Source organism: Urocitellus parryii, chromosome 6, assembly GCF_045843805.1.
Source record: "Urocitellus parryii isolate mUroPar1 chromosome 6, mUroPar1.hap1, whole genome shotgun sequence".
In the NCBI taxonomy this organism is placed as follows: Eukaryota; Metazoa; Chordata; class Mammalia; order Rodentia; family Sciuridae; genus Urocitellus; species Urocitellus parryii.
The window spans coordinates 71226755-71249569 of record NC_135536.1 but is presented as its reverse complement, the minus strand read 5'-3'; the positions used below and the strand labels follow the sequence as shown (position 1 = coordinate 71249569).

The window sequence follows — 22815 nt, the reverse complement described above, 5'->3', positions numbered from 1 at the left end:
TTTTTTCTTAGGATCTGTCCATTTCTCCTAAGTTTCCAATATACTTGCAAACAATTGGTTCCATCCCCATAATGTTTTAAAATTCCTGCAGCACCTATAGTTGTTTCCTTTTCATATTGAACTTATATATCCTCTAGTTTTTCACTCTGTCTTTATAAAAGTTTGTAATTTATAAGTCATTTCAAATGGCCAGTTTTTTAGCTTTGTTGATTCTCCTTATTTTCTACTTTTTCTATTCAGCTAATTCCTATTATCTTTATCATTTAATTCCCTTTCTTTCTTGTTGTTCTTGTTCTAACTCTTAATGTTCAGCTTTTCTTTTTTCTAATTATGAACAAGTATGAATTTTGTGCTTGGGTTATGGCTAACTGATAGGGCAGTTGCCTAGTGTATACAAGGCCCCATGTTGACCCCTAAGCACTGTAATAATAATATTATTATTATTATTATTCTATAATTATAAGTTTAACCTTATTCCACAAGTTTTGATATATAGTATTTTGTCACCTATTCTCAATACTTTCTCATTTTCATTATAATTTCCTATTTGATCAACAAGTTATATACATGTATTTCTTTGTCTTATTCTTTGATCAGTGTTTAATTGTGTCAAATGAGAAAGGTTAAATTTTCCTAAATTTTTGTACTTCTTACATAGTTATTGAACTCCCCTTAGACATTTCAAAACACAATTTTAAATTCAAGCATATTTGATTCTTTCAAACACCTGGAACACTGAAAGGGGAGACTTATACATAAAAATTAACACAAACTTGTTAAGTATGTAAATCTAGTAAATTAGATCTACCAATTTTGCTGTTCAAATTCTCTTAACTAGTCCAACTATCTGAAAAACACAGGTCGAACATAATAAAACACACAATGATAGGCGAAGTCTGGCATACAAAAAAATTAACATTTTTTAAAAAATAACTTTCTTAAAATTGTAACTTTATTCATACAAAAAAAGGGAACAGATTTATCTTTAAACCTACTGTGGTTACTCTACCCCTTGACATTCTAAGTAAGTCTACAAATCAGCAACATCACCTAAAATTCATTGGGAATGCAGACTCTCGGACCCACCTGAAACCTTCTAGATCAGAATCTTTATTTTAACAAGATCCCCAGGTAGCTTTTATGCACATCTGACGTTTGAGAAGTATTGTTATCCAATACCCAGTACTATAATGGAAGGGTGGGAAAAGACAATTAGGTTACAACTCTATTTGGATAAGGGCTATTGGTCAAAGTAACTCACAACACATGGGTAGACCTTTCTCTGAAACTTTTGCTCTGTATTTCAGCCTCCTACACTAACATCTAGTGTATCCCAGGGGAATTTTGCACAGATTACTTATGCTACAATTGCACACCATTTCCCATTCATATTTTTGTGTGTGTGCTGGGGATTGAACCTAAAGCCTCTAGCATACGAAATACGACTTCTACCACTGAGCCTCACCCCTCTCCCCCAGGGCCCTTCCACCTAAAATTCTAATATGTCTCAGCGATGTCCATTTCTAAGATGAGTTTATGGTCATTCTAGAAACTGGAAACAAATGGCCAAAAGGGAACTGGTGCCAGAGCCAGGCGTAATGAAAGGAAGGGTCTGGGATCCATCAGGAAGCAAAGAGAGGTTCCAGGCAGTTCTAGTGGGGATTCCCCCTTTCCTATTTCCACACCTCCACATCCTATAAATGAATAAGGAAAAATGAAAAGGGCAGGCAAAAAGGAAAGCGGAAGCAAGGACTGAGGTTCTTTTGTCTGAGACTAGAATATTTACTTGACGTAATCTGCCAGTGTTGACACCTGATTTCCTGTGTCAAGTGAGCGTATAATAGCTGCTGCCCAAAGAGAAATGTTCATGTCAGTCTAACAGACTATATTTCCATTTCAGTTGCCCTTTTCACCAATAGGCAAGAAGTCAGTCACATAGCAAGGTTGTTGAATTTTGGGTATAATTAACTGGTGTAATTGTCCTTACCTGAGGAAGAAAAGCAGGTTACCCAGAAATTAAAAGGCACTCTGTGAAGAAAGTGTTTCTTGATTTCAATCTTTATCTGACTCTGACCCTGTTGTGAAACTTTGACCAAATCTCCCACAGATTACTTATTCATTGAACAGGAGAATTAGTTCCAAAATAATCAATTTTCCAACTTAGAATTATAATCAAGATTTCCTCACTTGAGGCCTGATACATCCTGAAGTTCTATGCCTTTTCTAGAATTTTTCTATACCATTTATTAAATATACTGTGTGTCCTGTGGTTCTTTTGACTCAACTAGGCAATGAACTCTTGAGTTTTTTGCTCAGCACTGAAGTTCTAATCTTTATCTTGCCTCACCTTCCCTTAGGAAGCAAATAGACGAGCTCCGGGAAAATAGCTTAGTGTTGGGAGATTTGATTGTTCTTGACTTCTAGAGATTGAATGATTCTAGGAGTCACAGCCTCTGGACTGTGCTGCTTATGTTTGAATCCTCATGCAACCTCTTACTAACTGGCCTTGGATAACTTAATAAAGTCCTTCTACCTTAGTTTCTTTCTTTCTTTTTTTTTTTAAAGAGAGAGGTGAGAGAGAGAGAGAGAGAGAATTATTTTTCAATATTTATTTTTTAGTTTTCGGCGGACACAACATCTCTGTCTGTATGTGGTGCTGAGGATTGAACCCAGGCCGCACGCATGCCAGGCGAGCACGCTACCGCTTGAGCCATATCCCCAGCCCACTACCTTAGTTTCAGCACCTGCAAAATGAAGTTAATAATCAGAATTACTTCAGAGTTGGTGTCAAGGTTAAATAAAACTACATATTAGAGTGTATTGTACATGATAAACAATTATTATATGCTATGTCTATGAAAGCAGTTAAGGTGAATACAAAAATATCACATTAATTACTCATTTTGATATGTAAATTATCTCAATTTTTAAATTTTTTAATATTTTTGCAGTGCTAGGGATTGAACCCAGGACCTCACACATGCTAGGCAAGCACTGTACCACTGAGTCATGGCCCCAGACCTATCTCAGCATTTTTTAAAAGTTGACTTTTCTATGCACTCTATTGAAAAAAAATAAAGCTACTTTTATATTTAGTTGTGGTGGATATCACACACAATGTGAAGAATTCCATCACCATTGATCCTCGTTTTCTTTACCTGAACTCACTGCTGTGAGAAGAAAACAGAATATGGCTGACTCCTGACTTTGCCTTTTTCTTTTAACAGCAGTTAAGACTTTTAATCCTTGCATTCAGAGTCATACCTGTCAATCACCTTTTTTTCTAATTAAATTTACCTGGAGTTCATTTTAAAGGAAATAATTTGTTCAGTCAAAAGTGGTTGCATATTTATGCTACCATTAGTTAAGAACTCCACAAATGGAACCCCTCCTCTGAGCCTCTGTAAAGAAAGGAAAATGCGGTTGAGAGCCTAGAAGATTTCAGAGCAATTAAGCCTAGAAGTGCAGGTGTGTGAAACACCTGTTTCCCCCTCCCTCCCACACCAACTGACCTGACCACCCCTCATCAGTAGGTTAAAATAATTAACTTACCCTATTGGGAGAAAAGCCCAAGAACTGCTAAGGGCAACAAGTCTCCTTTTCTCCCCTTTCTCAGATTAAATGAGAAAAATAAAAAGGTTCATGGGTGGTCTACAAACAGGACAGGGGAGAAAAAAAAAAAAAGCAACCTTCCTTAACAAAAAAAAAAAAAAGAAAGAAAGAAAGAAAAGAAAACCAAGTGACAAGGAGGACATTGTCTCCCTCAAGCAAACTCAGGGGCTTGCCTAACTTCAGAATTCCATGTTTGTTTTGTGAAACTGATTGCAGTACTGTTCAGGAGTATTTTTTTTAAAAAAATCCAAAAAACCCTCCAACAACCTATTTTAAGGGATATTTATGTGAAGAATAAAGCAATTGGGGAGGATGTGATTTTGCCTGACCTTCCTTTTGTAAATGCCTGCAAATTTGTATTAAATCTTAACAACAGAATCCTTCACAAGGGTGAATTGGGGAAACTTTAATAGGGTTTAAAGAAATGGAATAGTCCATAGCTGGGAAATCAAGAAATTGTTTTATAAAAAAAGTTCAATGTGGCAACTTGATTCAATTTTGGCTTTTATGTTGTGTATCACAGTTTTGTTTCCCTGAGTTCCATTAAGGCTACCATTGAAAACTATTTGGCATAACTAGAAAAGATGGGGAAGGTAATTTTGTTTTTATGATTACAGATGCTTTTCCACTCTATTCAAAGCACAAACGTAGGAATGTTTGCGATTTCTAATTGGAATATGTGTTTTTGGAAGAGGTGAAGTTGTTAAAGGTCAGGGGATCTGCTGAAGTTGGGAAACTGGTTTAGTATTTAAGCAAATATGCACACATTTATACGTTTCCATTTTTCTCAAGATAATTTAAGGTGACTGGTCCAGTTAGACTGTGAACTTGATAAAAAGCTTTGTAACAATGCCCAATGAACCACAGATTGTAAGAAGCCAAGGGACTGACTGCATGCTATTTCCACCCATAATTCTGAAAAATATATTTTTCTTCCACTGCCTGATTGTTTTAAAAGCACTTTCCTATTTGAGGTAAGGGAGATATCGCATAATACCTGACCTATAGACAAGGCCACTAAATTGTTGGGTAAAGGTGGCCATGGACAAGAAGATCAGTTCTAATGATGGAGGAAGTCTCTGAAGACTAAGGCAACTGGCCATACAGGAAGTGGTAAAATTGGGACTCCCGCAAACCACCTACACCTTTCTACCCCAGAGTTTCTGATGCTAGGTCCAGTCCAATGCTATTTCTACCATTTACAGGCCAGATGAATTCTTCTGCAATATAGTACATCCTTTTTTCAAGGCGGGGCTGAGGTTCATTGTTGAATGTGGCAAGTTCCTGAGAGAGCCTTATTTCGAAACAGCCAGCAGGTGGCAGAGCAAACCTTGTTTCCAAATTCATTCCAGTGGTTTTAAGTCATTGAAAACTAATGTCTGACAATTTTCAATCAGTTCAAGTAATTTAGCATTCGAGGCTTCATTAAAATATCAGCAATAAGGGTTGGGGTTGTGGCTCAGTGGCAGAGCACTAACCTAGCAAGTGCGAGGCCCTGGGTTTGATCCTCAGCACCACATAAAAATAAATAAAATAAAGGTATTGTGTCCAATTACAACTAAAATAAATAAATAAATAAACATAAAAATAAATAAAATATCAGCAATAATAATATTTAAGGTAAAGACTTAATTCAAACTAAACACTGACTATAACACATTGCAGGTATTTTGTTTTCCTTTAGCAATTTAATAACACTTGCAAAGTATTGTGGGGCTTTTTGTTTGTTTGTTTGTTTGAACTGCATTTTCTTCTCAGTGGGCTACTTAGAAATGCTGGCTTACTACTCACTGAAGTTTGTTTCTTGTCAAGGAACTCTTTGTAATCACTAGCTGCATGCGGCCTGAGTTCATGAACAGTGCAGCTCTGTCTAGGTCCAGGAATGTCTTTATTAAGTGTTCACTGGAAAGCACCAGTTTTCTAACTCCTAGCTTAATGCTCTGGAGTGTTAACCTAAGGAACTGCTCTAATACCACTCTCCTGGGGGCTGTCTCCTGAGCTGCTCTAAAGGAGGTGGATAGAGAAGCCACTCTCCCCACCAGAGCCCTCCTCTCCTTCGTGGCTGGTTTTCATGCTGTGACTTCAAGGAGCTATAAACCTTGAGGTTCCCAAACTCCTTTGTCTAATTTTTTTTTCCAGTTGCTTTCATGCATCCTTGGTAAGGATCAATAATGACTAGAAGGGGTTTCCACCCAACATTTGCAGAAATTTTTACTTAAAACATAACCTTAGAAATGAATATTGTACATAAATGTATATACACTCATTTCCATAAGTACATGCATTTGCCTTTGTATACCCATATAGATGTATACATACATTTTGTATGAGGGTCAATCTCATGGCAATTTCATTGGATTATCCAATTTACTGTGTTACCTTAGAAATTTGCCTCAAATACCTTCTGACTTCAACAAAAGGGACTAGATTATAAGAGACAGGAACTAAGTGTGTCACCTGCTTTTTATCATTATAACTTAGGAACTTGAAGATGTTTTACTTCAAGTTTAATTTTTTATGAGATTTGCCATATGTTCATAGATATTCATAAATCAAATGATTAAGGAAAAAGCACACTGAAAGGGTACATGTTAACATCTATTTACATATACTTTGTCTTTTTTTCAGAAAAAATATGATTTCAAAAGGACTTGCAGAGTTACAAGTTACATTAGTGTTACAAATATTTTTGACACATTTAACTGCTAATGTTTAGTAGAAATATTAATAATTGACCATTGCTAGATGATGCTATGCCTATATAAAATTTGCTTTAAGTGGTGCACTTTTGGTTTGCTTTTTCCAACATTATGTGTTCTTTATTGTAATATATTTTTAAGTTGATTTATATTTCAGCTGACCCAATAAAGGGTAAATGTTAATAGTGTGAGTTAGCTAATTACTTATCTTTAATTCATATCAGATAGCGGTTGAAGAATGGGGGTTATTTAGCATATCTCAAATTTTATCATAACTTTATTCCTTTTTAAATTAATTCAAGGAACCAATTCAAACAATACAAGAGAATCCACCAGGAATTGAACAAGTGTGTGGGTAATTTTAGAAATTATTGCCAGGCAGTGGTGTACCTATAATCCCAGCTACTTGAGAAGCTGAGATAGGAAGATCATAAGTTCAAGGCCAGCCTGGACAACTTAGTAAGACCTTGTCTATTTAAAAAAAAAAAAAAGGGCTTGGGTGTAGTTCAGTGGTAGAGCACCCCCCAGTACAGAAAAATAAAAAAGTTACTCTGCCTTTCCTTGACAAATTCCATTTCATAATCATATTAAACTCCTTCTGTGCTCAATCTCCCCCATGGACAAGTGCACACACACACACACACACACACACACACACACACACACATAAATAGACCCTGAACCATCCCCTCCAGGTTGGTTTTGTGTGTGTTTGGGGGCGGTGGTGGTGGTCACATACAGATAATGCTATACCTATATAAAATTTGCTTTAAACTGTGCACTTTTGGTTTGCTTTTTCCAACATCATGTGATCTTTATTTTATAGATTGGGTTGAAAGCTGGGAGATTTTTTTTTCCCTGTTTCATCCTAAAAGCCCAAGGATCAATGCCAATTGCATACTTAGATATCAAGGTAACTCTTCCAGCTGTGTTCTAACTGTTTTCTATTGTGCTCTCTACCATGAATTTGGTATCATTTTTCAGATTCGAACGAAACCTATGCTATACTTTAATTGTGTCTCATTATTAGTCCTTGCTCTTCTTTTCAATCGTGGTATGTATGAGTGCTCCAAGAGAAATAAAACCAATAAACAAAACAGCAGTATATTCCTCTGTACATTGTTCATGAGGCAAAGAATATGTGAGAAATTCACATTTGCCAGTGTATTTCAGGGCTTTTGTTGGGCCCTTTTAAAAAAAAAGTTCATTGCTCTATTTCTACCACAGTACCACTTCAGTCCTGAATGTTGGGATCATATAACTAGAAGGGCAATAATTATAAATTATTTCCATTAAATATTATAAGATTTTTTTTGCATCTTTGTCCAATTTTAACAAAATAAAAAGTGCTGCAATAGCAAAACTAGGGATAATCTAAAATAGAAAAATACACATGTTGCTAGGATAGTTTCTGAATAATTTATTAACAAATCAACATTTTGGCCCATGTTATTTACAACCTGCTGTCAAAATAGTCAAAGGAATGAATTAGTAGAATCTACATTCAAGTCATATTTATTTTCTAAATCTATAATATAAAAATCTTAATTTTGATTTAAAATTTGAAAAATAATGCTTTAATATAGGAGTCAAAGGAGAGTAATTACTAAATGATGTAAAAGTCACTTATTCAGGGAATCCTTATAATCTCCAGAGACAAACTGTGACCATCAGGAGAAAACTCTTCAGGCATTATACAGCACTACTTTGAAAGTAACTTGCTCTTTTGTTCAGCCAGAGGCACCAGAGAGGATAAGAAATGTGGAGTCCATCAGCTATTAACTTCAGGCCTAAGAGCTAGTATAATTAGAGCTCTTTTATCAGAGAGCAATTTCTGGAATAAAGTATGCTTCATATAGCAGAGCCAAGTTTTAAGAATTACAGAGAACATTAATTTCAAGTCATGAAAAGTTTTAATTTCAACATTATCTTGAAAGATTTACATATATTTACATGTCTATATGATTGATAATCCTACATTGTTAGGAATGCAATAGCAAAATACAATGTAGTTGGCCTTCCATATCTGCAGGTTTTGGATCTGCAATCAGTCACAGATGGAACATACTTAAGAAATTGCATTTGTACTGAACATGTACAGATTATTTCTTTTTGTTATTTCCTAAATAATATAATAACTATTTATACAGTGTTTTGTATTTAACATTATGTATTAGGTATAAAGAATAATCTAGAGATGATTTAAAGTATACAAGAGTATGTGTGCAGGTTATATGGAAACACTGCATCAGTTTACATAGGGACCAGAGTATCCATGGATTTTGGAATCCACACTGGGGAAGTCCTAGAACCAATTTCCCCCTATCCTTCATGGATACCAAGGGATGACTGTACTTACTGGATATTTTTGCAAGTCAATATGAGCTTATTTTTATGCTCAAAAATTATGAAGATTTAAGTATATTTCCTGCAGATTCATTCACTGCAAAAATACAGGGAATATATTTGGTGTGGAAATAAAAATTCATCCTCAAAGATAACAGATAACATCATTAAAGGAAAACATCTTGTGACAATTACTAATTGATTTTGGTAACACACTCATAGTACAAGAAAAAGTGGGTATTTTGGGGGACCAATGGCCTGAAATTACACTTTCTTGTATTGAAAAAGGTTAATTAGGAATTGAGCTCAAAGTTAATTTTTTTAAGGTCAGCTGCTATGCTATTGGGTCCTGTGACCCTGTCTCAAGTAATCACAGCATTAACATACAAGTTATAGCTTTCCTTTCACTTGATGACATAATCTCTTTAATTGGTGTTGGGAAGCCTGCATGTGAAAGAACCGTGGAAAACACCTAGAGACTATAATTTTATTCTCTCCATTCACAAGGCAAAAGAAACAGGCCTTAAGAATGTACTGGAGACTCATTACAACCCGTAGGCTGTCAACACAAAGCCCTCACATTTCAACCAAGAGTTTTAGGAATGATCAATTCTGCTTAGTTCTAACTTTGGCTGGTGAACTATTAACCTTTTCAGAAAAACTGGTGAATGCTACATGTCAGATAATCTTCTTCGAGAGAGCTAAGAGGGTGGATAATGTGGCTTAACTGATTAGATATAAATGTGAGAAGATAATATTTGTGAAATTATTAAGTGCGCTCTCTGAAAGAAATTATTGGAGTGAGACTCCCTGCCTCTTGCATTTCCATAACTCTATACATAATTCTCTTATAAATTCTCTGTGGTTCATCATGTGGACTTGATATGGCCCAGTTTCATTAGGAAGTTTAAATTCACCTTTTACAGAGAGCTGATCTCCCCCCGCCCACCCCCCTAGGTCAGCATTTTTGTGACTCTGTTTTCCCAATGACTCTGCCTACTAAAGAAGAAAGCCACTGAAGAGTAGCCCTTGAAATACCCACCATGAAACTTCTGCAAGGATATGCTTTGGGAAAGGAGAGAAACAGAATGTTGCAGCTTGCTGAGCCTATCAGCATCAGTTTAGCTACTGCTTATTGCAACAGGGTAAAAATTGAACCTCTCTTTGCCCAAGAAACTAGTTCTAGTTTAAATAAGTGAAGAGATATTCGAAACCACTTATTTCTACTGCAATAACAAAATAAAGAACCAACAGACCCTGGAAAGGAACAAGAACAAAGCCTAGAACATAAATTCTATTTTGATGAAACTGTTAAATCTCAAAGGACTTTCTGCTGCAATATAATGGTGGAAGGGCCTTTGAAAGATTCTAGGCCAATGATACCACAAAATATATTTTAAAAACCTCCTCAAGCGAAGGAAGAGAGAGCAGCTTTGCTTTTGGAAGAGGTCTCTTTCTGTTAATAAAGCAGTTCCTGTCTTTATAATACTGAGAATTTTAGTATTGTTACTTCCCATAGTCTTTTTGCCTCTTGAGTACTGAAATACCATTCAAAAAATTAGGTAACCAGGGGCTGGGGCTGTAGCTCAGTAGCAGAGTGCTTGCCTCGCATGTGTAAGGCACTGGGTTTGATCCTTAGCACCACATAAAAATAAACAAATAAAATAAAGGCACTGTGTCCATCTACAACTACAAAAAAAAAAAAATTAGGTAACCATCCAAGCAAGAAGTGCTAAACCTAGAATGCATTGTGCTGGGCCTTGTATTGGGTGCCATCAGCAATGTGGCAAATAGAGGCATGTGGTATCCACCAGAGAAATAAAGTCATTATTTAGAACTGGCTCATCCTTGGTTCTGATTTTTCATGTGCTTTGTCTAGACAAAAGTGTACTCTGAGGATGTAGGAAGATAGAATGGGGGTATAAAAAGGGCAGGGAGGTGCTCATGGTTGCAGATGGTACATATTGCTGCCTTCTATGACACACTCTAGGAAACTGCTATATTGTGTATTGACGTGTTTTTAATCATGTCTCTGTGTAGATGATAGAATGGTTTTTTGAGGTCTGTTTTGTATTCTATATACTCTTGCATTTTTCTGCCAAGGTACATAGTTCACACAACCAAATATCAGTGTTTTTCATCATAAGGACATAGCAACTTTCACTTTTAAGACATGTCAAGACAGAAGATAACTTATTTTATTCTGTTGCTCAGATTCAGGCTTTACCATAATTTTATTAATAAGCATAATCATGATGTACATATGCCTAAACTATTTTCTGCCTTGTATCAGTCTGTTTGCCAATGTACTGTAGCCTCAGTGATATTAAGACTCAGTATGCCTGGAAAATTGAAGTATTATCTTTCCCCTTTAATAATCAATAAAATCAACAATGCTGTTTTCCCATCAGGGTTTTCAGTCAAATCTGAACTCCATAATCTAATTTAAATGATGATCTATAGTGGGAAGTTTACTTTTCTTTTTACCTAGGAGTTTCTTTAGGAAAAGAAAATTAAAATCACAAATAGTTACCTGTTAATGTCACTGCAAACTTAATATCCTTGATTGAGATCTACCAATGTTGTAGATCAATCTCCCATTAAGAAAAGCCCTTAGCCTGACTTCTGAGGCTGTGCATCCTCTTATGCTCACAAAACTCTTCACCATTCAGCTCCCAATCATCTTGAACTATTCTCAGTCAGAGTTTTTTCTCTTTTTGGAATCTTGTAGCCACTTCCTCTGCACTCTGGACCCTATTATCATTCTAGGTGTTCCCTTAGTTCCCTGTGCCAAACTCTATCTTAGAACCCTTTGGTCCACGCTGTAAGTGTGTAATGCTTTTCTGTTTCTCTTGAGACTAGGACTATATATTTTCTGCCTTTGGATCCCTGGCGTCTAGGATAGTGCCTGGCACAGGTAGGTGCCTGGTGAATGTTTGTTGAATGCATGTTCCAGTAACTGTACTTTGTTCATGTGCATGAAACCATTTATTTTTTTATGAAAGTAATTTTGTATGATAAAATCCTTGAAGTATAGGAACACAGAAATATATATTAATGCTTGCTAATCTAAGAATAATTTCATCATTTTTAAAAATGAATAAATATAGTGATCTGGTTTTAAAAGAGTATGATCGTTCTGAATCAGTCTTCATGAAGACACTTACATAATCTTTTTATAGGAAATCAACTTAAGCCCTACACAGGTCACTTTAATTGTGTCTTCTAGATTAAGAAGATGAGTTATCTTGCCCTCTCTTTCTCTCTAGATTAAGAAGATGAGCTATCTTGCCCTCTTTTCCCTCTTTTCAGCCCAGTTAAAATTTTAACGGGTGTTTAAATCCCCATATTTGAAATGAAGACTGAGTTTTGACCAGCAATTTATGGTCTCTTCATAGAGGGCACAATCAAGAAATCAAAATTCTCTGCCATTTTTGTCCAGTTGTGCAAATCAATGAGCATGCATCGCCTGTGTGCCTTCAGCAAAGCAAGTGTTTGTGACAGCAACTCTGAATAGAAGTTTTCCTGTTTACCTTCTTATCACTTGTTTAAGTTCTAAGGAGAGAGACCTGGCCATTTTGTTACAGAATGGGTGTTTTCAATGCAAGAAAAAAAATCACAGTTTTGAGTTTTTACAATGTTTGCCCCTTTTCCCAGCAGGGATGTGTTTTGAGTGCCAGGAGACAAAAAGTGTGGCCTCAACAAGCAGAATTTTAAAAAGAACATCATTTTCATTATGTAGTCAATCTCAATTACAAGCAAATGTTTTCTCTGTGGAGACTCTTCTCCTTTCAGGGCATTATGTGAGCCTCTTTTGTGGATTGAGAGAAAGGATCAGTGGTCAATAGGGAGCAGAGTGCTGTGTACAGTGGATTTTTGTATCCCTCCGTCTCCTACATAATGCGTTTTGTCAGGAGAACAGCCCGCCATCCTGAGCAGATTTGCTGAATTAAAGAGCGCAGCGGGGATAGGAAACTTGTTGCTAGGTGACTGACCGCTGCTGCTTGGCGGGTCTGGGCCGAAGGTGACTCTCTGCTTTTCTTCCACTACTTAATCTTGCCTTTTAATCTGCATCTATAATTAACTCTATTAATGCCACACATCCATTTGTTTCTTCTTTACTGCACTTCAGGCAACCAATTTATCATTATTTAGCCTTTACACTCAAACAACAAACTATTTTTTCTCCATTAGCGTCATATGAGGTGAAACGTTCTGCCGTGCAAAGAAAGATTAGACCCAGTAGCTATTCTCTCACTTCCTGTAAGTATTTTCAGAGATACTTTTGCTAATCGGAATGGAAAATACATCCTTGAGGAAACACTCTTGTTTTCCATTATCTCTACAACTTGATTGTGCCTAATTAATTGAAATGTTCTTGGTGACTTTAAATTCCTCTCAGTGGTGACACATATAAACAATTTAAAATTGCTTTCATTCTCAGAAACAAAATATAATTGTTTATATAATTGTTTCATCTAAAACAAATGTTTTGCCTCCAATATCTTTGCAGGATATATTCTCTGTGATCATCATCAGCTATGGAGATTGGACTTGGATGCAAGACTTTAATGCAAATAAGTAGGGATTTTGCAGAATCAATTCCAGCAGCAGCAGCAGCCTGAATTCAGTTTGGCTAATGTCAGTGGTTTACATGTGATGTTGTACCCAGAGGGAGAAGTAAGGTGACTTTAAGGGACCAGGTCTTTGTCAGGCTTTTCAATACTGTTCCTGGATGAATGACTCCATACCTGGCTCTCTGACCTTCCTGGACATTTTGTGTGCTAAGACATAATCTAAGAATTCTTACTGGTACAGTAGGACTTGACTGGTGTTTACATATTTGTACAGCCAGTCTGAAGTAGTAGTTAAAAATATCTGACCTGGAGACAGACTGCTCAAGTTCAAATCCCAAATATACCACTTACATGTTGTTTGATATCAGGTAATTTAATTAATCCCTCTATGTTTTGGTCTCCTCATCTTTAAAATAGTGATAATAGTCTCTGTCTCATTATGATTATATGTCTTTTTATAGAATTAAATGAGTTGTCATATGTAGAGAAATTAGTGCTTATTAGCTATTATTATTATATTGATAAAAAGATAAAACAATCACCTGATTCATTTTTTCCATGTCTTAAGACAAAACTGCACAGTGATTAAAAATAATTAGAGATTAGATAGTATCTTGCATTTAGGGTTTTTATAGCAGTTTAGTCACATGATTTCAATCCTTAAACTCCTTTAGTATTGCAAATTATCTGGTTATCATACCAAAGATACTTTGAGTACACAGTTTTGATAAGAATATATATTTTGTGTATGCTATAAAGTTATACTAAAGTTTGGATTTTTAAAAGTGCTCAATATGACCCATCTAAATTAAGGAAAGGCAGTTATACAGGCTTTTATGCCAGGTATATTTGGAGAGCATTAGGCTGTAATTAAACTAACTGGGGCTAGTTGGAGGTTGTGATGGCTCTACTTCAGTGGTGCATAAAAGCATCTTTCACACAGAGAATTAGGAAGCCAGAATAGGGACCATTAGGATGTCATTTACTACATTTTCATTTGATCAATTTATATTCTTTAATGTGATGGCCTGGTTTGCATCCTTTCTGCAGGTGTTAATTCTTTGCCTTTGACTCTCTCTAATACATGTCTATGAAATGTGGCTGCCTGCAAGTCTGCATGCGATGATGGAGATAAGATCACATTGTAGAGGAAAGAAGGCCCACTCTGTTGTCCTGTGCCACCACCAAACACAACAGAGCAGCTAGAAAACTTTTGTATCTGGTAGTCTGAGAGTGAGCTAAAAGCTCCAGTTTTTTATGAAGAACACCTGAACCTACATACACAAAAACTGAGCTTGAGTTTATTTCAGAATATTACTTCCTTATCTTTCCTGTTGACCAGCAATGATAAACAAATGTGCTGTACAATAGTGATTGAAGTAGATGACTCAACTGGGCAATCATATATAATCTCACTTTTCTTAAAAGTCTTCATAAATAATAAAGAACTACCACTTTATGAGTGAGAAAATGTAAGCCTGGTTGTTTTCTTAGCTTTCTGAGATGATTCTGTCAGTCTATGGTAGAAATACAATGAAGTATAGATCTATCTTCCTTATTTAGGCCACACTCATGCTGTCTCCCTGCTAGTTCTCTTTGCTAATTCAAGTATGGCTACTAGAATACTAGGTTGTTTCTTTTGTTTTTTGAGAAAAGCTAAGTGATGACCTTTATTGAACTTATAAAATTATATCATATTTGTCTCCAAATACAAATAATAAGCCACTCTTTAGAACTGCAGTTTGTGAGACTCCAGATAAAGCATCTCATGAGGCTGAAGTTCTACGAGGGCAGAGATCATGCCTTATAGGTTCACCACTATAATCCCAGAATTTAGCACAGTAGTAGGAAGTGTTCACATCATACTATTGAACAATAAATTAGTGAGTGAATGAATGAATTATTTAATCTATTAAAATGAGAAGGTATCTACTATTAGTTTCCTATGACCTATTTTTTCTAGTTGTTTTTCTTTAAATGATTACAATTTAACTCTTTAAATTTGAAGGATTTGTATAACTTTTCATTTTCTCATTTTCATTCCTATGCCCCTCCTTTTAATAAATTCTCAGCTTTTCAGTGGGCTATGTAGAGATTTGATTTGCCATTGGCTTAAAATCACAGAGTAAAGTGAGATTGGCAATGATAACGTTATCTATGAGTTAAATTTCTATATATCCATAATAGGTTGTAACAGCATTAAATCAGGAAATTTTAGAGCCTTTATACCTATTGCTTTTCCTCTAGGAAAAGTAAATTTTTGATATATCTGAAATAAAATATTTTAATCTTACTCCCTAATATTTAGGTAATTGTGATCATTAAAAATAGACAAAAAGCTCAAAATTCAAATTTAAACTTGAAAGTATAAAAATTACATACCTTTCCTTTTCATCCTAATGCATTTCTTTAAAAGAAATTATAATGAATAGTTATATTTATGTTCCAGGAGCCATTACTAAATTAGTTTTTTCTTTCTAATATAATTAGAGAAAATTAGCATCAAATAAAGCTCATTAATAAAATCTGATATTTGGTAGCTCATTATCTTTGATATTGCAGCAGAGTCTATCATTTATTGCTAAAATTTCACCTTTTAGTTAATAAGTTCTGCTAATTGACATAAGTATGCATAATGAGAGCTGTGTACTAATAGTTATATTAATATTCCCTTTGCATTTGCTAAAAACCTAACATAACTAATTATTAACCATTTTCCTGCAACATTCTTTTGCAGCTTTTTTCAGAAATTTATGGGTTTTTGAATAAAACATTATTTTCCTTATATTTTATGTCTGTTTCATGTTAAAATTTATTAGTTTTACTATGATTCCATGTCTAGTGGGTAAAGATTATTTAGATACAAAAAGGCAAGAAAGAGAGGTCTTATAATGGTCTTCTGTTTCAAAAGAAATATATTCATATTCATTTCACAATATGAACATCAACACTAGGATCTTGGTAAAAATCAATATAATTTTAAAAGCATTGGAAATTATGTTTATCATTGGATAAACTGTTCTAGGCAAGTGGTATTCCAATTCAGAAGAGTATCTATAGCATTAACAAACATCATGCAGCTTTACAACAAATAGAAAGACACAGCTATTTGTTTTATAGCTCTGAATACATAATGCTGGCATCTAATCAAAACTAAAGTCTGAGCTCTCTGCTTTCTTCCTCTCCTTTTTTGCTTTCTTCCTCTCTTTTCTTCCCCTTTGGGCAGCCTCCCCAATAAAATCTCTTGGTTGAAAAAAAAAAACAACTAAAATCTGATTGAACTTGCCAAATATGTTACTTGTGGAAAGTTGTTTTTTTTTTAAGATAAAATTCTGTTTGTTTTTCTTCTGTTTGTATGATGCTATTTTACAGCTATGAGATTAGTAACTTTTCAAAAATGACTTTCTATTTTCAGAAAACCTTATATACTGACGATTAAATTAAAATAAATAGAGTTGTGCCTTTTGACTTTAATTTTCTTTTTTGTTTATGCCTCAGAGTGCTGTGTTAAGTATTTTGGACAAAGGGTATGAATGAGGATGCATCTGTAGCAGTGAAAGACAGATCATGATCCTGTGTAGAGTAATTCTCTCATTCTTTTCTCCATGTATGAATGTGAAGAAAATTTTATGTGCCAGACATGTTAAATGCTGATATCTGAGCTCTTTCTACATATACAAAGAAATATTCCTAGTTATATTTTATTCTGGGCCTCTTTAAAAAAATTAAATGTGCTATTTTCATAACATTTTCCCTCAAACATTCAAAACACTTTAAAAGTGATAACTCCACTTTTAAACATAATACATTGAATAATAAAATTCCTCAGTAATGTAAAGTTTTTCTTATTTTTACTTTTTTAATAGGTAAGAATTAATATTTAAAGTAAGAAAATAAATAACAACAAAATACAAGCTTTAAGAAACTGACATATACCACAAATTTTACAAAGTCTAGAAAACAATCTTTTCATTAATTACCTGAAATGCCTTTATATTACTGCTACATTATTATAAGAAAATTTTAGAAAACTTTCATCAAATTTCTTTCATATGTCAGCTATAAGAGATATATTTAACATTTTAAGTTTCCTATAGGTTTGGTCACAAACAGGGAAATCTGAGAAATTCTATTTCTTATGATTACTATTTTTAAAAAAATTTCTTTTAACATGGGCCTCTCCCTGAGCATCTCACAACATGACAGCTTGCTTCATCAGAGTGTGTAAGCAAGAGGGAATATGAAACAAAGATGAAGACACTGTCTCTTTTGTAACCTAATCACAAAAGTGACATCTCATCCTATTCAGTTGGAAGGGACCCCTGAATACTGCCATCCCAATTCAAGGGAAGCAAATTGCACAGGGCATGAATATCGGAGGTAGAACCCTTGAGAAAGGTATGGAAGTTGTCTTCAAAGTCCCTTCATATGGTGCTCTGGACTCTGGTCTTGAACCTCCAGTCTTACTGCTGGCTGAGCAGGCACAGTGGGCCACAGGAACACACTTACGATGCCTTAGATAGGGATGCAAGTAACTCCCACACAACCCATTAAACTCAGAGAAAATGGGTGCCCAAATTCAACTGTCCTCATCAAAGTACCACTGGCCACTCCAATAAAACCTTATACAACTGACTTTAACTGACTGCAGTTAATATATCTTATTCTTGCAAATTTTATAATAGTATAACTTTGTGAATACACCTGAAGAAGGTCAAAGAACACTTAAACTTCAGTAATTCCATCATAAATCAGCCTTTGAGCAAAAGACTTCCTTTACTGATTAGGTTGATCCAGAAAAAAAATGTTACAAAGGAGGTAAAATTTAGAAATTGCTTTGAAGATCAGTTTTCATTGCTGCATTTGAGTTCCTGAAAATCACTGTGATTTAAATTTAAGTAAGCCAATCTCTCTCAAAAAGCTAAAGAAGAGTTTAGGGAAATGTTTCAAAATTGCTTCTGTTCTTTTAATATTACAACATATTACATGTGGTTTCATATTATGGAAATTTACTGATCAAAAATGGAAACCAATACTAATCTGGGACTGCTATTAACTTTAGGAAAAGGGTCTTAATCCTAAAGGTACAGTTGCAAAGACTAAGAGTCAAGAAAGTGTTGGGGTTTTTTTGTTTGTTTGGGTTGGGGTTTATTTATTAAAAACAAAACAAAACTTAGTCAATAAAAGGACTAAGGAACTGAACAGGCACTTCACAGAAAAAGAAATATGAATAGTCAACAAATATATGAAAAAATGTTCAACATTTTTAGCAATTAGAGAAATGCAAATTAAAACTAAACTGAGATTCTATCTCATTCCAATCAGAATGGCAATTATCAAGAATACAAGTAACAATAAATGTTGGCGAGGATTTGGGGGAAAAGGTACACTCATACATTGCTGGTGGGACTGCAAATTGGTGTAACCACCACTCTGGAAGGCAGTATGGAGATTTCAAAAAACTAGGAATGGAACCACCATTTGATAACCACAGTAATCCCACTCTTTGGTCTATATCCAAAGGAGTTAAAATCAGCACACTACAGTGTCACAGCCACATCAATGTTTATAGCAGCTCAATTCACAATAGCTGAGCTATGGAACCAATCTAGGTGCCCTTCAACAGATGAATGGATGATGTATACACACACACACACACACACACACACACAATGGAATATTAATCAGCCATAAAAAGAATGACTTTATGATATATATGCCAGTAAATGGATGGCTCTATAGACTATCATGTAAATGAAATAAGACAGTACCAAAAGACCAAAGGCTGATATGCAAATGTTAACACACAACAAGTGATGGAGGGGAAGAACAGAAGTTCAGTGAATCGGACAAAGGGGAATGAAGAGAAAGGAGGGGTGCTAGGAATAAGACAATAGAATGTATTGGACATAACTTTCCTGTGTGCATACATGAATACACTCTACTGTCATGTATATCTAAAAAAGAATAAAACATATTATTAATAAGATTAAAAATAAAAATAAATAAAGCAAGAAGCAAAAAGGGGGAAAAAGACCTTTGTCTCCATATCATTCCTTAGCTATTGTTTCATTTCTTCTCCTACATAGCAAAACTTCTCTAGAGTTCTCAGCATACCATCTTTATATTCTAATCTCCCATGTATTCTCAATGTAATTTTATTATAATACAATCCAAATACACAGAAAAATACACTAATAATACAAAAATGCATAGCTACTAACACCCACATTTACACATTTTTTTTTATAGTGCTGGGGATTGAACTCAGGGGTGCTCTACAACTGAGATACATCCCCAGCCCTTTTAATTTATTTTTTATAGTTTTATTTTTTGGGGGGGGTACTAGGGATTGAACTCAGAGGCACTCGACCACTGAGCCACATCCTCAGCCCTATTTTGTATTTTAGAGACAGGTCTCACTGAGTTGTTTAGTGCCTCGCTTTTGCTGAGGCTGCCTTTGAACTCTGGATCCTCCTGCCTCATCCTCCCAAGCTGCTGGGATTACAGGTATGTGTCACCGTGCCTGGCTATGTTTTTATTTTTTGGTAATCACGAATTAACCCAGGGGTGTTTAATGACTGAGCCACATACCCAGCCCTTTGTATTTTTTATTTAGAAACAGGGTCTAACTAAGTTGTTTAGGTCCTCAGTAAGTTGCTGAGACTGGCTTTGAATTTATAATCCTCCTGCCTCAGCCTCCTGAGCTCCTGGGATTACCAGTGGGTGCCAATACCCAGATGCCCCTTTTTATTTTTTATTTTGAGACAGGCTCTTGCTAAGTATCCTAAACTGACCTTGAACTTGGGATCCTCCTGCCCCAGCTTCCCAAGAGGCTGGGATTATATGTGTGTACTACCACATCCAGCAAAACTTCTAAAATCCAAGAAAAGCACATAACAAATTCAAGAAGTTCAAAGAACATCAAGGAAGATAAAACACCCCCCAAAATCATATCAAGATACATTGTAACCTGTTTAAAGTCAAAGACAAAGAGCAAAAGAAAAGCAGCAAAAGAAAAGCAATTCATCAATATATAATGGGGAGCTGGGGCTGTAGCTCAGTGGTAGAGCGCTTGCCTAGCATGTGTGAGGCACTAGGTTTGATTCTCAGCACTGCATATAAATAAATAAATAAAATAACGGTTCATCAACATCCTAATATACACATATATGAATATATATATGAACTTCCATAAAATTATCAGGGGATTTCCGACCTTGCAGGTCAGAATAATAGTACGAGACATTCAAAGGCCTGAAGGGAAAAACAAAAATCTTTCAACCAAGAAAGTTTGCAGTGTTCAACAAAACTCTCCTTCAAAAGTTAAAGAAAAATAGTAACTAGGAGAATATCTCAGAGATAGACACACACACACACACACACACACACACAGGAAATAAGAAAAATAAAGCTTGTCACTACAAAATATCAGTGAAACATAAGAAGGCAAAAAGAAAGGACAAAAAAGAAACAAGACATAGAGAAAACAATAAGCAAAGTGCCAACAGTAAGTCCTTCTCTATCAGTAATTACTTTAAATGCAAATGAATTTATTTCCCAATATAAGATTGGCTAAATGGGTTAAGTAAAACAACATCTTGGGCTGGGGATGTGGCTCAAGCAGTAGCGTGCTCACCTGGCATGCGTGCGGCTCGGGTTTGATCCTCAGCACCACATACAAACTAAGATGTTGTATTCGCCAAAAACTAAAATAAATAAATAAATAAATATTAAAAATTCTCTCTCTCTCTCTCTCTTAAAAAAATTACTATATGGGCTATCTATAAAGCTCACTTTAGATCTAAGGATACACATAGGCTGAAAGTTGAAAGGACAGAAATAGATTCCAGGCAAATGTTAAAAAAATAAATAAATAAAGGAATCAGGGTTGTTATATTAATATAAGAATAGACTTCAAGTAAAAAAAATTACAAGAGACAAAGGATACTATAAGATAAATCTCACGTTAATCCACGTCTTTCAAAATTCAAGATGACTGAAATTATATAGAATATATTTTCCAATCACAATGGAATTAAAATAGAATTTGAAAGCAGAAAATCCACAATGTATAAAACAAAGTGCTTTTTGAATCTGTAATGTTTCCCAAAAGCTCATGTGTTAAGAGAAATGCAGCAATGTCTAGAGGTAGGACTTTTAGGAAGCGACTGGATATGAGGACTATAACCTCATCAGTGGATTAATCTACTTGATGCATTATTATTTGAATGGACTACTGGGTGGTATAGTAGGCAAATGAGGTGTGGTTAGAGGAAGTGGGTCACTGGGGGCATACCCTTGGGTACTTCACCTTGTCCCTGGCTGCTTTCCCTCTCTCTTCTGCTTTCTGGCTGCCATGAGCTGAGCAATATTCCTCTGCCATGCCCTTCTGCCATAATGTTCTGTCTCACTTTAGACCTAAAGAAGTGGAGCCAGCCAACCATGGACTTAAGTCTGTGAAACCACAAACCAAAGCCAGGCACAGTGGTGTATGTCTGTAATCTTTCTGACTCAGGAGGCTGAGGCAGGAGAATTGCAGGTTTCAGGTCAGCCTCAGCAACTTAGCAATTTAGTGAGATCTGATGCCACAGAAATAAAAAGGATAATAATACAATACTATGAGCAACTGTAGGCCAACAAATTAGATAACCTAGATGAAATGGATAAATTCTTAGAAAGGGGTGAATAGAGGTATACAATCTACCAAAACTGAGACATAAAGAAATAGATAATCTGAGGCCTTGGCTCGCTTCTGCGCCACCTTGTTTTCACCTTGCCGGGACCCACTGAGCTCGCCCCCGCCCCACCCCACCCGCAGACAGTCCAAGACCAAGAACAGCTCTGAGTATGCTTCGCCTTGGTGGTCATGGGCGCTTCATCTGCCATAATTTTCAGCGCCCTGGGTGCCTCCTATGTCAAGGCCAAAAGTGGCACCGGCATTGCAGCCATGTCAGTCATGAGGCTGGACCTGATCATGAAGTCCATCATCCCAGTGGTCATGGCTGGGATCATGGCCATCTACGGCTTGGTGGTGGCAGTCCTCATCGCCAACTCCCTGAATGATGGTATTAACCACTCCAGGAATTTCTTCCGGCTGGGTGCAGGCTTGAGCGTGGGCCTGAGTGGTCTGGCAGCTGGCTTTGCCATTGGCATTGTGGGGGATGCCTGTGTTCGGGGCACTGCCCAGCAGCCCTGCCTGTTTGTGGGCATGATCCTGATCCTCATCTTCGCTGAGGGGCTTGGCCTCTACGGTCTCATGGTGGCCTTCATACTTTCCACAAAGTAGTGCCTCAAGCTCACCAGCCACAGAACACGATGTAAAGACCACCCCCTCCTCATTCCAGAATGAACAGCCTGGCACACGCTAGGGCAGCCACCCCCTCCGTAGTTGGTCTTGTAAATGCGCAGTGTCCTAGTGCCCATCATCTGTTGCCCAGCCTGGCTCCTTCTTCCCCATGCTGTGGACATTTGGCCCACTCATATCCCATCCAGGCCCTGGACCAGTGAGCATGCCAGCCTCCGGCCCCCGCCCTCTGCCCTGGAGTGCTCTGTGTATAAGAATGAATTAGAGTTGTCAT

The 22815-nt window shown here is 36.1% G+C and overlaps 1 pseudogene; it reads left to right on the top strand.

Annotated features, from left to right (window-relative positions):
• Positions 1 to 22523, top strand: part of LOC113180267 (V-type proton ATPase 16 kDa proteolipid subunit c pseudogene) — a 35624-nt pseudogene extending 13101 nt beyond the window's left edge.
• Positions 22524 to 22815: the final 292 nt, after the last annotated feature.